This window comes from Anabrus simplex, chromosome 5 (assembly GCF_040414725.1).
Source record: "Anabrus simplex isolate iqAnaSimp1 chromosome 5, ASM4041472v1, whole genome shotgun sequence".
Classification (NCBI taxonomy): Eukaryota; Metazoa; Arthropoda; class Insecta; order Orthoptera; family Tettigoniidae; genus Anabrus; species Anabrus simplex.
The window spans coordinates 384,726,230-384,741,316 of NC_090269.1; the positions used below are offsets into that span (position 1 = coordinate 384,726,230).

At 38.0% G+C, this 15,087-nt stretch overlaps 1 long non-coding RNA gene across 1 annotated transcript in view; it reads right to left on the minus strand.

Moving 5' to 3' along the window:
* Nucleotides 1–644: 644 nt before the first annotated feature.
* LOC136874957 (uncharacterized) overlaps nucleotides 645–15,087 on the minus strand; it is a 41,245-nt gene continuing 26,802 nt past the window's right edge. Inside the window, exon 4 of the long non-coding RNA XR_011018321.1 lies at nucleotides 645–849. This is a non-coding gene — a long non-coding RNA (uncharacterized lncRNA). The remainder of the gene's footprint in view (nucleotides 850–15,087) is intronic.

A 15,087-nucleotide genomic window follows, 5' to 3' on the forward strand; every position in this document is an offset into this window, starting at 1 on the left:
GGGCTCAAGAAAAAGTGCGCGTATAGTATAAACCTTTGCAAATACTCCAAGGTGAAATACCTTTGAAATGATACGAACTTCATAACAAATAACACTAATGAGATAATAACAAGCTTAGGACAGAAGTATTAAGAAATACCTGACACAGATTTCAACCAATGATTAATTATAATCATATCCAATACGGTATTGTAAGGTCCTTTTTCCTTTACACATTAACATAGGAAAATAAACACAACGAAAATTATTCCGACGGACTGTGCCCTTGCAAGCGTGACCAGTCTTAGGAAATATAATGGGTAGGAGGAGCATTGAGACTTACGAGGTTTTAAAGAAAGCCATCGAAATACAATGATCTTAGGGAAAATGAGTAGCGAAGGATACGCCACGCCACGCTGTGTAATTCCACAAGTTCTTGAGATAAATGTTGCTGGATACATTGTGGTGGTGTTGAAAGGAAGCCCTGATCAACATTGTAGAATACAACGACTTCATAGCTGTCATATACATACATCGAACGAACCTAAACTTCCACCACCGCTGCACCAGAGAACCAAGATTTGCGTGTAATATTTTTTGAATGTTTCAAATATTATTGTGCTTCGTACTGCATAAGGATTAAGGTTGATTAAGTAGTAGAAGTATTATTTCCTCTTTAACTTGCTTTATTCAAGGTATCATTTACAGTAATGAACAGTGAAAAATAGTAGTTTATTTAGGTATCACATGTTTTTAGAACGTATTTCAATCACACACATACTTTATCTCCATCAAATCCGATGTTACCTGCATAAAACCCATGCTTACAGGTCTCTTCAGGAGCGCAGTCACTGTTCACTTTACACGGACCTGTAATATATGAAAATTGTCACATTTTAAGAAAAGTGAAATACATAATATTACTTTACAGTAGTCAAAATGTACACAGACAAAGGGAATGTAGTACCGTGGCCATACGAGATAGCAGAAATTGATATTTGCAAGTCATACCTGGAAACCACTTTTGTTTTTCGGACATAATCTAGGTGCTGTGGTAGTGCATTTTAAAACACAAGGCGTTTGAGTAAGGTAGTACAGTAATACAATCAATTAATTTAATTTTTGTTCCATATCTACTTACAGTTTTATGAAAAAAATTCTCGAAATAATCGTTTTCATGAGGCCCACCTATTCTGTACAATTGTCAAATGATTTTGTTACAATAAACAGGTTTGCAATGTTAGAACATGTTTCGATACTTATATTGGATCACCTTTAGTTAACAGTAAGAAACCTTGAAAAAATATGTTAAAATAGACCAGATACAAAGACATATTCAAAATAGATATTAAAATAAACTCATGAAAAACGATAAGTTAGGGCCACGTAGATTTATTGGAGAAAGGAAAAGCAATAGATACATTTCAGATTAAGTGAAGAAAAGAGTGCCAAGAAATTCAGAGATTAACATCACTATCAGCCATATTCAATAGTTTTTACGATGTGGCCTCTTTAAGTCCGAAGCGTGGTAGGTTTTCATGAGGTCTCTCCATCTGGGACGGGTCTTGAGCGATGTTCTGCCAATTGATCCCAGTAATCTTCCGCATGTCTTTATCCCATCTGTCCGGTGGTCTTCCCTTAGGTCTCAGATGACCATTCGGACTCCACTCAAGCACAAGCTTTGTCCACCTACCATCAGTTTTCCGAGCAACATGGCCTGGCCACTGCCATTTTCGGATACACACCCTTTCTAAAATGTCACTGACCTTTGCGACTGACCTGATGTAATCTGCTCTCTTCCTGGCTTTCTTCGTAAAGCCTAGCGTAAACCGTTCCATAGCTCTGTGGGTTGTTCTAAGTTTTTGCTTAACAAACTCGCTCAATGTCCAAGTTTCACAACCGTAAGTCAGTACAGGGAGTTTAAAAAACAGATACGGTGCATAAACCGTAAATACGTGCTAATTACACCCGCAGGGACAGGATTATGGATATGGTAACAAGGACAAATTGCTTTACGTCGCGGGGGGGCCGATGACCTTCGATGTTAGGCCCCTTAAATCAACAAGCATTATCATCATCAGCTTTACGTCGCACGGACAAAAATACATCTCATGGTGACGATAGGATAGGAAAAGGCTAGGAGTGGGAAGAAAGTGGCTGTGGCGTTGGTTAAGGTACAGTCCCAGTATTTGCTTGGTGTGACAATGGGAAACCGCGGAAACCAGGGCTGCCGACAGTGGGGTTCAAACCCACTATCTCCCGAACGAAAGTTCACAGCTGCACGCACTAAACAGCACTGGGTGATATAGTAACAGATAAAAAGGTACATAGGTTAATGGTGCAAGCTCACAGAATTCTATTCGGTAGAGCTTCCTGATTTATCAGAGAACATCGTGACCTTGGAATGACAAGGTTCTATCTACCATTTCTATTATTTGGAGAAACTTGCAGTTGAAAATTCAAACCATCATAATTTTGTTCAGTTTTAACAAAAACACTTCAAATTTTCTGAATTACCTGATACACACAATAGACATAAATGCATTGTGTCAGAAAATCAATATCGTTTCAATCTATATATATAAAAGCAAGTCGGGCTGGAGCGATGTATATATAAATATTTAAAAATGAAAAAAGACGTGAATTAATGAGGCACTTCCAAAAATCTCAGAAATTTGAAACTTGGTACGAGGGAAACTGATGACCCCAGGATCCCTAGAAAAATCGGAAAATCTCAAAATTCCCTCAAGGGGGCACGCTGGGGGGGCTCAAATTTTGGGCTCAGTATAAGAACACAGTCGTATAGTATATCCAAAACGATAACCTATAGGTTTCGTGGGCTTAAAAATTCTCGGGAATTTCCTCATTTTTATCCCCCATCCCCCCAAATCAAGATGGCGGCACAACCTGCGAGACGAGGTAGACAATTGAAATTTGGTGAAATTATAGCTTTTGGTCCCTAACCGACGGGAAAATTCCAAGATGTTCAAATTTTTCACTTTTTACCCCCAAAGATATCGAAATATGGAGGCAATTTTAATAACTGTGCAGACATTCCTTTTGAGCTATTTTTTGGCTAAACGGTAAGTCATATCACAAAACAGATGGCACAATGTCCCTTCAATTCGGAGTGATCTACAACTTTTGCCCTGTGACATTTTGTCGTATCTCTCTCCCTTATACGTTAAATTCGGCCGTATTTCTGGATTGTTCGTAAATTTGGTGATTTTTACAAGTATATTTTATTGTTTGACACACTTATAAGAATGATAGGATCATCACGTTGTGTGCGCACATTGGCACGATTAAGGGACATATGTGTACCAAATTTCATGATTCTAGCTTATACTTAAGTAGGCAAAATGTAATGTAAAATGTTAAAAATGCACCCAAATTTCACCCTATTCAAAATTTGAACTCAATTTACCCCCTTAATATGGGAGATACGAGGAAATGGTTTAGAAACAAACATGTAGAGCGATAAATGAGGCGTCTGATGGCGCAAACCGTTTCTTAATATCATAAACCGTTTAGGAGATATGATTCTGGAAGTGGAAGTCTGCACTTTTCAACGTGCTCATGCTTATCCGTCATCTATATATATAAAAGCAAGTCGGGCAGTCGCGATGTATATATAAATATTTAAAAATGAAAAAAGACGTGAATTAATGAGGCACTTCCAGAAATCTCAGAAATTTGAAACTTGGTACGAGGGAAACTGATGACCCCAGGATCCCTAGAAAAATCGGAAAATCTCAAAATTCCCTCAAGGGGGCACGCTGGGGGGGCTCAAATTTTGGGCTCAGTATAAGAACACAGTCGTATAGTATATCCAAAACGATAACCCATAGGTTTCGTGGGCTTAAAAATTTTCGGGAATTTCCTCATTTTTATCCCCCATCCCCCCAAATCAAGATGGCGGCACAACCTGCCAGACGAGGTAGACAATTGAAATTTGGTGAAATTATAGCTTTTGGTCCCTAACCGACGGAAAAATTACAGGATGTTCAAATTTTTCACTTTTAACCCCCCAAAGATATCGAAATATTGAGGCAATTTTAATGACTGTGCAGACATTCCTTTTGAGCTATTTTTTGGCTAAACGGTAAGTCGTATCACAAAGCGGATGGCACAATGTCGCTTCAATTCGGAGTGATCTACAACTTTGGTCCTGTGACATTTGGTCGTTTCTCTCTGCCTTATACTTTAAATTCGGCCGTATTTCTGGATTGTTCGTATATTTGGTGATTTTTACAAGTATATTTTATTGTTTGACACACTTATAACAATGATAGGATCATCACGTTGTGTGCGCACATTGGCACGATTAGGGACATATGTGTACCAAATTTCATGATTCTAGCTTATACATAAGTAGGCAAAATGTAATGTAAAATGTTAAAAATGCACCCAAATTTCACCCTATTCAAAATTTGAACTCAATTTACCCCCTTAATATGGGAGATACGAGGAAATGGTTTAGAAACAAACATGTAGAGCGATAAATGAGGCGTCTGATGGCGCAAACCGTTTCTTAATATCATAAACCGTTTAGGAGATATGAATCTCGAAGTGGAAGTCTGCACTTTTCAACGTGCTCATGCTTATCCGTCATCTATATATATAAAAGCAAGTCGGGCTGTCGCGATGTATATATAAATATTTAAAAATGAAAAAAGACGTGAATTAATGAGGCACTTCCAGAAATCTCAGAAATTTGAAACTTGGTACGAGGGAAACTGATGACCCCAGGATCCCTAGAAAAATCGGAAAATCTCAAAATTCCCTCAAGGGGGCACGCTGGGGGGGCTCAAATTTTGGGCTCAGTATAAGAACACAGTCGTATAGTATATCCAAAACGATAACCTATAGGTTTCGTGGGCTTAAAAATTCTCGGGAATTTCCTCATTTTTATCCCCCATCCCCCCAAATCAAGATGGCGGCACAACCTGCGAGACGAGGTAGACAATTGAAATTTGGTGAAATTATAGCTTTTGGTCCCTAACCGACGGGAAAATTCCAAGATGTTCAAATTTTTCACTTTTTACCCCCAAAGATATCGAAATATGGAGGCAATTTTAATAACTGTGCAGACATTCCTTTTGAGCTATTTTTTGGCTAAACGGTAAGTCGTATCACAAAACAGATGGCACAATGTCCCTTCAGTTCGGAGTGATCTACAACTTTTGCCCTGTGACATTTTGTCGTATCTCTCTCCCTTATACGTTAAATTCGGCCGTATTTCTGGATTGTTCGTAAATTTGGTGATTTTTACAAGTATATTTTATTGTTTGACACACTTATAACAATGATAGGATCATCACGTTGTGTGCGCACATTGGCACGATTAAGGGACATATGTGTACCAAATTTCATGATTCTAGCTTATACTTAAGTAGGCAAAATGTAATGTAAAATGTTAAAAATGCACCCAAATTTCACCCTATTCAAAATTTGAACTCAATTTACCCCCTTAATATGGGAGATACGAGGAAATGGTTTTGAAACAAACATGTAGAGCGATAAATGAGGCGTGTGTCTGTACATTGATTATTTTGGCGAAATTTCCGTATAGTTATCCGTTTCAGGTGTAATAATGACCATCTGCATCATTTTTAGCTTCGGTGTCTGTCTGTTTTTTGTCTGTTTGTCTGTTTGTCTGTCCTTCTATAACTTGAAAACTACTGGATATATTTCCACCAAACTTCATATTTAGAATCCACCTGTCCTTGGGTAGGTTTTAGCGCAAAAAATTAAATCGTAACGACTGTGTGTCTGTACATTGATTATTTTGGCGAAATTTCCGTACAGTTATCCGTTTCAGGTGTAATAATGACAATCTGCATCTTTTTTAGCTTTGGTGTCTGTTTGTCTGTTTGTTTGTCTGTTAGTCTCTTTGTCTGTTTGTCTGTTTGTCTGTCCTTCTATAACTTGAAAACTACTAAATATATATTTCCACCAAACTTCATATTTAGAATCCACCTCTCCTTGGGTAGGTTTTAGCGCAAATATCGTTTCTAAATCCCTGAACTGAGTGGGGATTTTTACGAAACCGAAACCGTGATTTTGCACTCCCTCAAAGTATACACAACCGAACTTAATGGAAATCAACCTGCCTTAATGAAAATTAATTTCTAAACCTTTTTTTCTCATGTGCATCATTTCGATAACAGGATTTAGTAAGGGAGATATCATTAACGGACCGTTTTTCGATACAAATCCCGGCGGACTTAACGCAAGAGCGGGTGCGTGTAAAGCGTACTTCTTACAACTTGAAAACTAACAAGATATTTGAACCAAACTTTATATATAGCATCCATCTGTCCAAGGGTAGGTTTCCTTGGTGTCTGTTAGTTAGTTAGTTTGTTTGTTTGTTTCTTTGTTTGTTTGTTTGGTCTGTTTGTCTTTCTCTAACTTGAAAACTACTGGATATATTTCCACCAAACTTCATATTTAGAATCCACCTATCCTTTGGGGAGGTTTTAGGGCAAATATAGTTTCTAAATCCCTGAACTAATTGGGTTTTTTTTTACGAAACCGAAACAGTGATTTTGCACTCCCTTAAAATACACACAACCAAACTTAATGGAAATCTACCTGCCTTAATGGAAATTAATTTCTAAACCTTTTCTTCTCATGTGCATCATTTCAGTCACTTACAGGAAAGATAGTATGATCAAACTCTACACGAACATTGGCCCACCCAGTACCCATATGTGAGCCAAATGCTATGTCACATAATTATCCGAAAAGTAATGCAATGTAAGATATTCTTACACAAATTTCAACCTATTCAACGTTTCTGATTCAATCTTTTTTTGCTAGGGGCTTTACGTCGCACCGACACAGATAGGTCTTATGGCGACGATGGGATAGGAAAGACCTAGGAGTTGGAAGGAAGCGGCCGTGGCCTTAATTAAGGTACAGCCCCAGCATTTGCCTGGTGTGAAAATGGGAAACCACGGAAAACCATCTTCAGGGCTGCCGATAGTGGGATTCGAACCTACTATCTCCCGGATGCAAGCTCACAGCCGCGCGCCTCTACGCGCACGGCCAACTCGCCCGGTCTGATTCAATCTGACCCATGAATAGATTAGATGCGAGAAAATATCATAGGACCAGTCATTCAGATCGCTAAATACTGCGCCTTACGGTACAATCATTTGTCGATATGACGTACCGTTTAGCAGCAGTTAATCTGTAAATGAAGGTCTGCAATATTGTAAACATTCATATACTTTCGTATGTCCATCTGTATATATTCATTGATGTCGATTTGTAGCGATCGAGAAAGGATGTGTCTGCTATTGTAATCAGTACTCCCTACACCGACTTTGACTGCTGGCAGTAGGAATGGGGTCCTTCTCCAACTCCTGTGTAACTGGCATTAGTAAGGAGGGCCTACCATTTTAATGAATAAATCACTTTTCGATTTGTCTTGCAGAAGGCAAGGGATCATGCAGTTTTGTTGGAAAGTCCCCTACTCTATTGTGTTTGGCTCTAGGCCAGGGTGCCCGCCATTATAAACAAATGTTCCAATCTAAAATTTGACTAGCATTAGGCATAGTGGCCTGCTATTTTCATGGAAACTCACTAATTCTGTGTGACTGGCAGTAAGCTGGCTAGCTGCAGTAAAAAGGGACTGTCATTATAATGATAACTGCACAACTCAATTTTGACTGGTGGTAGGGAAGTTGCCTGCTATTATAATAAGAACTCCTCAACTGTAACCTGTCTGAAAGTAGGAAATGGGTCTGCCATTGTAACTAAAACTCCCCAAATCGATTGTGACCGGGTAGTAGGCATTGGGGCCTGCAATTATAATGTAAACTTGCCAACTCGATTGTGAATGGCAGTAGGCAAGTGAGCCTGGCGTTATCATCACAACTCCGCAACCCTCACTTTACATTGGAAACAACGTATGTGGACCTCCCCATGCTATTTCTCGGATAAGGCTAAGAGACATGCAATTTTAAAACAATCTCATTTGCTGCACGCACAGTATTTACGTCGATATCCGTATACAATGTAGAATACCGTAGCGAAGCACGGGTACATTTGCTAGTTTTAGCATAAATTGAAAGCGTAAAAATGCAGTTAAAACCTTGTCTGCTCAAGATAACGTTAAATCGTAAGTTGACAAGGTTCTACGTGCTCTTAGAACCTTGTCTTGTTACATTTCACAGGATTAATACTTTATAATGCCTTGTTTGCTATCGTATACAATGGAATATTTCAGATAAAATTTGCATCTTCACCTGTTATTACATTTTATACGTTAAATATTTCAATTATTCATTGGGATGGAGTAACTAAAACGAGAAAACCGGTTAATTAATGTCAGAAATTTCAACTTATTATATTTATTACAAAAATTATACAATATACCCATGTTGTTGTTGTTGTTGTTTTAGTCATCAGTCCACAGACTGGTTTGATGCAGCCTTCCATGCCACCCTATCCTGTGCTAACCTTTTCATTTCGGCGTAACTATTGCATCCTACATCTGCTCTAATATGCTTGTCATATTCATACCTTGGTCTACCCCTAACGTTCTTACCGCCTACACTTCCTTCAAAAACCAACTGAACAAGTCCTGGGTGTCTTAATTAAGATGTGTCCTACCATTGTATCCCTTCTTCTCGTCAAATTTAGCCAAATCGATCTCCTCTCACCAATTCACTTCAGTATCTCTTCATTCGTGATTCGATCTATCCATCTCGCCTTCAGCATTCTTCTGTGACACCACATTTAAAAAGCTTCTGTTCTCTTTCTTTCCGAGCTAGTTATCGTCCATGTTTCACTTCCATACAATGCCACACTCCAGAAGAAAGTCTTCAGAAATATTTTTCTCATTCCTAAATCAGTGTTTGAAATAAGCAAATTTCTTTTCTTTAGAAAGCTCTTCCTTGCTTGTGCTAGTCTGCATTGTATGTCCCAGTTACTTCTGCCATCATTAGTTATTTTACTACCCAAGTAACAATAATCACTTCCTTTAAGACTTCATTTCCTAATCTAATATGTCCTGCATTACCTGGATTCGTTCGACTGCACTCCATTACTTCTGTTTTGGACTTATTTATTTTCATCTTGTACTCCTTACTCAAGAATTCGTCCGTACCATTCAGCAGCTTCTCGAGATCTTCTGCAGTCTCAGATAAAATAACAATATTATCGGCAAATCTCAAGGTTTTTATTTCCTCTCCTTGGATTGTGATTCCCTTTCCAAATTCCTCTTTGATTTCCTTTACTGCCTGTTGTATGTAAACATTGAAAAGGAGGGGGGACAAACTACAGCCTTGCATCACTCCTTTCTGGATTGCTGCTTCTTTTTCAAAGCCCTCGATTCTTATGACTGCAGACTGAGTTTTGTACAGATTGTAGATAATTATTTGTTCTCGGTATCTGATCCCAATCACCTTCAGAATCTCAAATAGTTTGGTCCAATCAACATTATCTAATGCCGTTTCTAGATCTACGAATGGCATGTACGTGGGTTGTCCTCCTTAATTCGATCCTCTAGGATCAGACGTAAAGTCAGGATTGCTTCGTGTTCCTACGTTTCTTCTGTAGCCAAATTGATCTTCTCCCAACTCAGCTTCAACTTGTCTTTCCATTCTTCTGTAAATAATATGTGTGAAAATTTTGCAGGCATGAGATTCTAAACTAATGGTGCAATAATTTTTACATTTTTCAGCACGGGCTTTCTGGAGAATACCCATATCATGTTCAATGACAACAAGTTACCTTGAACTAACATGATTGGAACTTACAAGTTTTACAATTATAAATACAGGACTGTGTTGTAGTATGCTTTGTCTTGTAAAGGCGTGAATTGCAACATGGCCTTTATAACTTTCTTCTTTTCTTCTGTAACCTGAGATGTTTGCTTGGTGACTTCTGGTTTTAGTTCCAAGATTGGAGAAGTAGACTGGAGAAGTAGACTGGGCATTCATCACTTTCTGTGTTGTTCGGCGCACTGGTTTCTCCAGCATCTTCAGGTAGACAACCCGTGGCTGAGAATCAGGAGAGTGGCTGAGCACAAACTGAACTTCATGTAGTACCTGACTAAATATTATAGAACTCACTTCCGTGAAGGGAATCAATTTGTAGTTCAGAAGCTTCGCAGGGGCACCAAAGTCTTTAAAATTAGTGTCCTTCATTTGCACATTCTTGTAAGGTCTTGTTCTATTGATGCCTTTCAAAATTCTGATTAGTCCTAAGGGAGAGAAAAATTCATTAACCCGCATGGCTTTTTCAGTGCAACTATGTACGTTGTCCACTTCCTGAATACACGAGTGACCTGGAGTGGAATATTTCATTGTGATGCGCTTCACATCATTGTTGTCTCTCAAAAAATCTAACACAACAAACGAAATATTCGCATTCCTATTCTGCGGAACACACGAGTCGCTCCATGCTATCAATTCATCAATATTGTTCTCTAAAATTACTCTATCCAGTAGTACCCTGAATGCACTGGCGATATCATTTCCTGTTCTTCCTGATTGTACCTCAGTCCAGAGAGCGCAGTAAACTTGTCTTGTTGTTGACAAAATAACGGTCAAATTATACGTGTTCAATTTTCTTCTATAAAAGAAAGAATTTATTTCTGCCTTAGGACAAGCAATCACATTCTGCAGATCAAAATTAATACAAGTATATCCTTGTTTTTTCTGTCTCTATCTCTTTCAGCTCGAGACAGAGTTCTATTCAGGAAATGCTCTTCGTATTCTGTTTTCTGCTCCTCGGTTGTTATATGCTGATCCTCCGAAACCTTATAAGCTTCACACACATCACAGTGATCACTCTTCGGCTTGTGAAAGTCTAGTGGCTAAGTGCACCAACCTCGTTTAAGATTCAGCTAACCAGTGTGTACGTAAACATGGTTTAAATTTAAGGACTGGTTAGAGGGAAGTGTGGAGCACCATTCTTAATCAATGTTTAGTTAAGCATGTTTAGCTGGCAGTAGAATTAAACACTACCCTGATGTTTAACTTGGTAGCGAAGAATAGTGAACGCGCTTCGTCGATTTCGTGTTTCTTTTGTTAGAACCACACCTCTCAGGAAGGAGAAGAAGAAGGAGGAATATTAATTTATTCTTTGCTGGAAGCTGGAAGTACTTATTAGAAACATGGATGAACAAAAGGGGAAAAAGTCGTCCAATTTTTCGAATTTTGAAACCGATATTGTGGCTGAATTAGTGATCAGACACAAAGATGTCATAGAAAATAAAAAGACAGATGGAGTTACAGTAAAGCAGAAACATGAAACATGGGAGAAAATCGCAGAAGAATTCAATTCTATTGCAGGTAAGCATTATATTTCTCTGTACTATTGTGAATTAATACAGAATTTCGAGTTAGGTTATGAAAATCGGTCAACAGAATATATAGTATGGCAGATTATTTCCTGTACAATACGAGTACCGGTACTACAAAACTACAACTAAAAGTACTTGGGTTTATTTATTCCCGTAAAATTGTACGAAAAACAATATTAATACACCCGAATATTATAATTCTATTTATCTGTGCTATTGCGATTTAAAGCCTTCTAAATTCAGATTATTTTCAAAAGCAATACTTCAAAACTACAATTAAAAGTAGATGCTCTTTAATTTCATAAATAGTGAAAGCAAAATAGTGTTGTCACTCCAGCATGTTATAGTTCTGTTTTTTTTTTTTTTTTTTTCAGGTGTCTCTTGCAGGAGTGCAAGAAATTTGAAGACCTGTTATGAGAACTTGAAAAGGAAAACAAGAAAAATATGTGCAGACAATAAAGTGATGATGAACGCAACTGGTGGTGGTAACTTTAAGCCCACATTGTCTAAAACTACTGAAAAGGTTATGGCCCTAATACAACCGACTATCACACCACTTATGAACGCTCATGATTCAGATACTTTATACCAAGGACATGTGAATGAAGGTAAGTGTATGGACACAGAGTACACTAATGCAATTTGTATCAGGCATTTAACAGTTAACTTCCAACTGAACATATTAATTACACTTTTTCTTCTTTTTTCAGTTTTAGTCCTTCCGTTTGATGACGTGGAACTGGAAGAAAGATGTAACGAAACTGAAGCACACGAAACAGGAACACTGCCAGCTGTAGTAGCACCATCTGCTGACGCGGCAGAAACTTGTACTCAAAGTCAAGGTCAAGCGGAAGCACTGAATCCCTTAATCAAACCTCCCATGAATTCATTGACTCAACCATGCCTACCGTCTTCACATACAGCAGTACAACCTTCAACATCAGCTGATACTGTATTATCAAACAGAGCTAAATCTCGTCGGCGTAGACTGTCAACACCCAGAGACAAAATTACAGATGCCTGTGAAAGAAGAATTTCAGTGTTGGATTATCAGTTAGAAGGAATGAGAAAGGAACATGCGAAATAAATGAAAATATAAGAGTTAAAACTAAACGTTATGAAAGAAAAACTAAAATACTGGCAAAATATGAACAAGAACGAAGATAGGCCAAACTAAGAAGTTTTGTAAAGCAGCAAGTGTTAAGATTAGCGTACTTTTATTTTCATTTTCTATAAAAGTCAAGTTCATTTGTGCTAGTAGGTTAGGACGATGAGGAGTGTGACCGGTCGATAGAATACTAATTTGCTAAAGTGTATGGTTTTTCTAAAAGTTAATAAATTTCACTCACCTGAAATGACCATTTATTAAAGCCTGGCGCACTGCTGTGCCAGCATTGTCATCATTTCTGTACATTTGGTGTACTGGATTTAATTGTTCGCCATTTTCGATATCAGGACCTCGAGCTTGCTGGAGCTCTTCGATAATGTGCTGAACCATTAAATCATCCGGAGGGTTTTCTTCTCTTGTTGAAATTGCAATATTGTTCAATACTGCTGTAGCAACAATTATATTTAGAGCTTTATGGACTTCACACCTCAAACCAACAGAAAGAGCAGGAAACCTCCGCTTCCATACACCATACTGTCTTTCTACGGTATTTCTTGTCTTAATATGTGCCCTATTGTACATGTGCTCTTCTCTGGTTTGCGGGTTCAGCAGAGGTGTTAAGAGAAATGGCTTGCACGGATATCCACTATCTCCCAATAAATAACCATGTTGTATTTCACCTCTCTCGAATTGTGCCCTCTTACTGCAGTTCTGAAATATTGTACTGTCGTGGACAGAACCAGGCCACCTAGCTACAATATCTCTCATGAGTAAATTACTGTCACTTATTGTCTGACAATTTATGGAAAAATAACCTTTTCTATTCCGAAATATCTCGGCATTTTCTCCACCTGGAGATCTGATGCGAACGTGGGTGCAGTCGATGGTTCCATTTACACCAGGGAATCTAGCAATATTAAAAAAGCTTTCCATTACCTCCCTCTTTTCTGCTTGCGATGTTGGGAAATAAATATAGCGTTGACTGAAGGAAGCTATAATATTACTCACGTCGTGTATAATCCGAGCTGCTGTTGTTCTGTGTATATTAGTAGTATCACCTACAATTATGTTAAAGGAACCAGTAGCATAATACCTCAATGCAGTGAGCAGTCTGTTGATAGCAGAAACAGGATTATTTCTCTGCGTTGGAAACTGTAGGTTATTTTGCATTGTTTCCAGAAGAAATGAAACTGTTTAGATAAGCGAAACCTTTCCAAAAATTTCCTATCACTAAATTCTTCAAAAGGATCACCTCTCTCCACTATTATACCTTCGCGCTCATTTCCATTCTGCTCCAGATATTCCAAATATAAAAGTTCATCTTCAATATCATCTCCAAATCTGGCAGCCATTTTGTCTTCACTGCTAATCACTGTTTATGTTTGGTAACCGCTCGAACTTGACTGGTTAACTTTAACCGACAATAATCAGGGATTAAAGTATTAATCAGGAATGATGCTCCACAGTTTCATTTAAACAAGGTTTAAGAAGAACCTTAAACGCTGATTACGCTAAACGGGGTTCGTGAGTTATGTTTTAGCGGTTTATATCTCGAACGTAGAACCTTCTAATAGCGTTAATGTTAAACCACTAAGGTCTCGAATTCGTTACCGCTGGCTGTAGGCTACTCGTTGAGAAATAACTAGACTTGTTTGTAGCAGGTTTATAATAACTTGACTTTTATTTAAGATTGAATAAGGTAAACAGTTGCTGATAATCTACTCTCAATGCTGATGTTAAATGCAGAGTTCGATTCTTGGTGACGGACTAGCACAGTCCTACCTAACAGCGAGTTGATGATTAAGTGAAGCTGATGAGCCTGGGACACAGGCTCTTTTATAATGAAATAGTGAGCAAAGTTCAGGGCGTACCCCGAGATTACAATACACTCAGTTGCTCTGACTAACAGCGAGTCATCAACAAGAATCTTTCCGCTCATGTGTGTGTCACTGGGTTTACTTTGGATGACCAAGCCAGTGACAAATACAATTGTGACATTACTTCCTGAATCAGCCTATGACTATTATACAGTATTGAAATACATGGTAATATTTCCTTCAAAACTTATAATTATGAATATTACTTGCTGTACCTGAGATACTAGGTACATTACCTTGGGTTTCAGGTGACATGCCAGTATGGTCATGTAACTCCTCCCCCCTAACTGACAAGTCTATGTCCTCATTGACTTGTACCTTACATACTTTACATTTTTGATACAGATTACATAGTTTTTTGTCTAAATATTAACAATAATATACATAGCACAATAAATGTTATAATTACAATTGAATAGTCATATTTCCTTGAAGTAAGGTAATTTGGAGTGACAGGGATTAAATCTAATTTCATTTTATTTACATCCAGGTGGGACAAGTGGAAGTTTATTTTATTTTTGGAAGGGATTAGGTAACCAGCGCTCGTGATAGCGAATTTATGCACATAGTTTGTTGGTTTGGGTTCCAATGTTATTCCCATTGCAGATATAGGACAGGACTCATTAGTATATACAATATTTGGACCTGATACCTTTATAACATTTTGCTGCTTAATGCAGGTCTGTAATATCGTTTGCGGATATTTGTTAAAGAACAGTAAGTGTTCATTATTTAAAGATATAAATATTTGCACATCATTGTTAATTTCTGCAAATTCACATCCTGATACATCGGTAAGA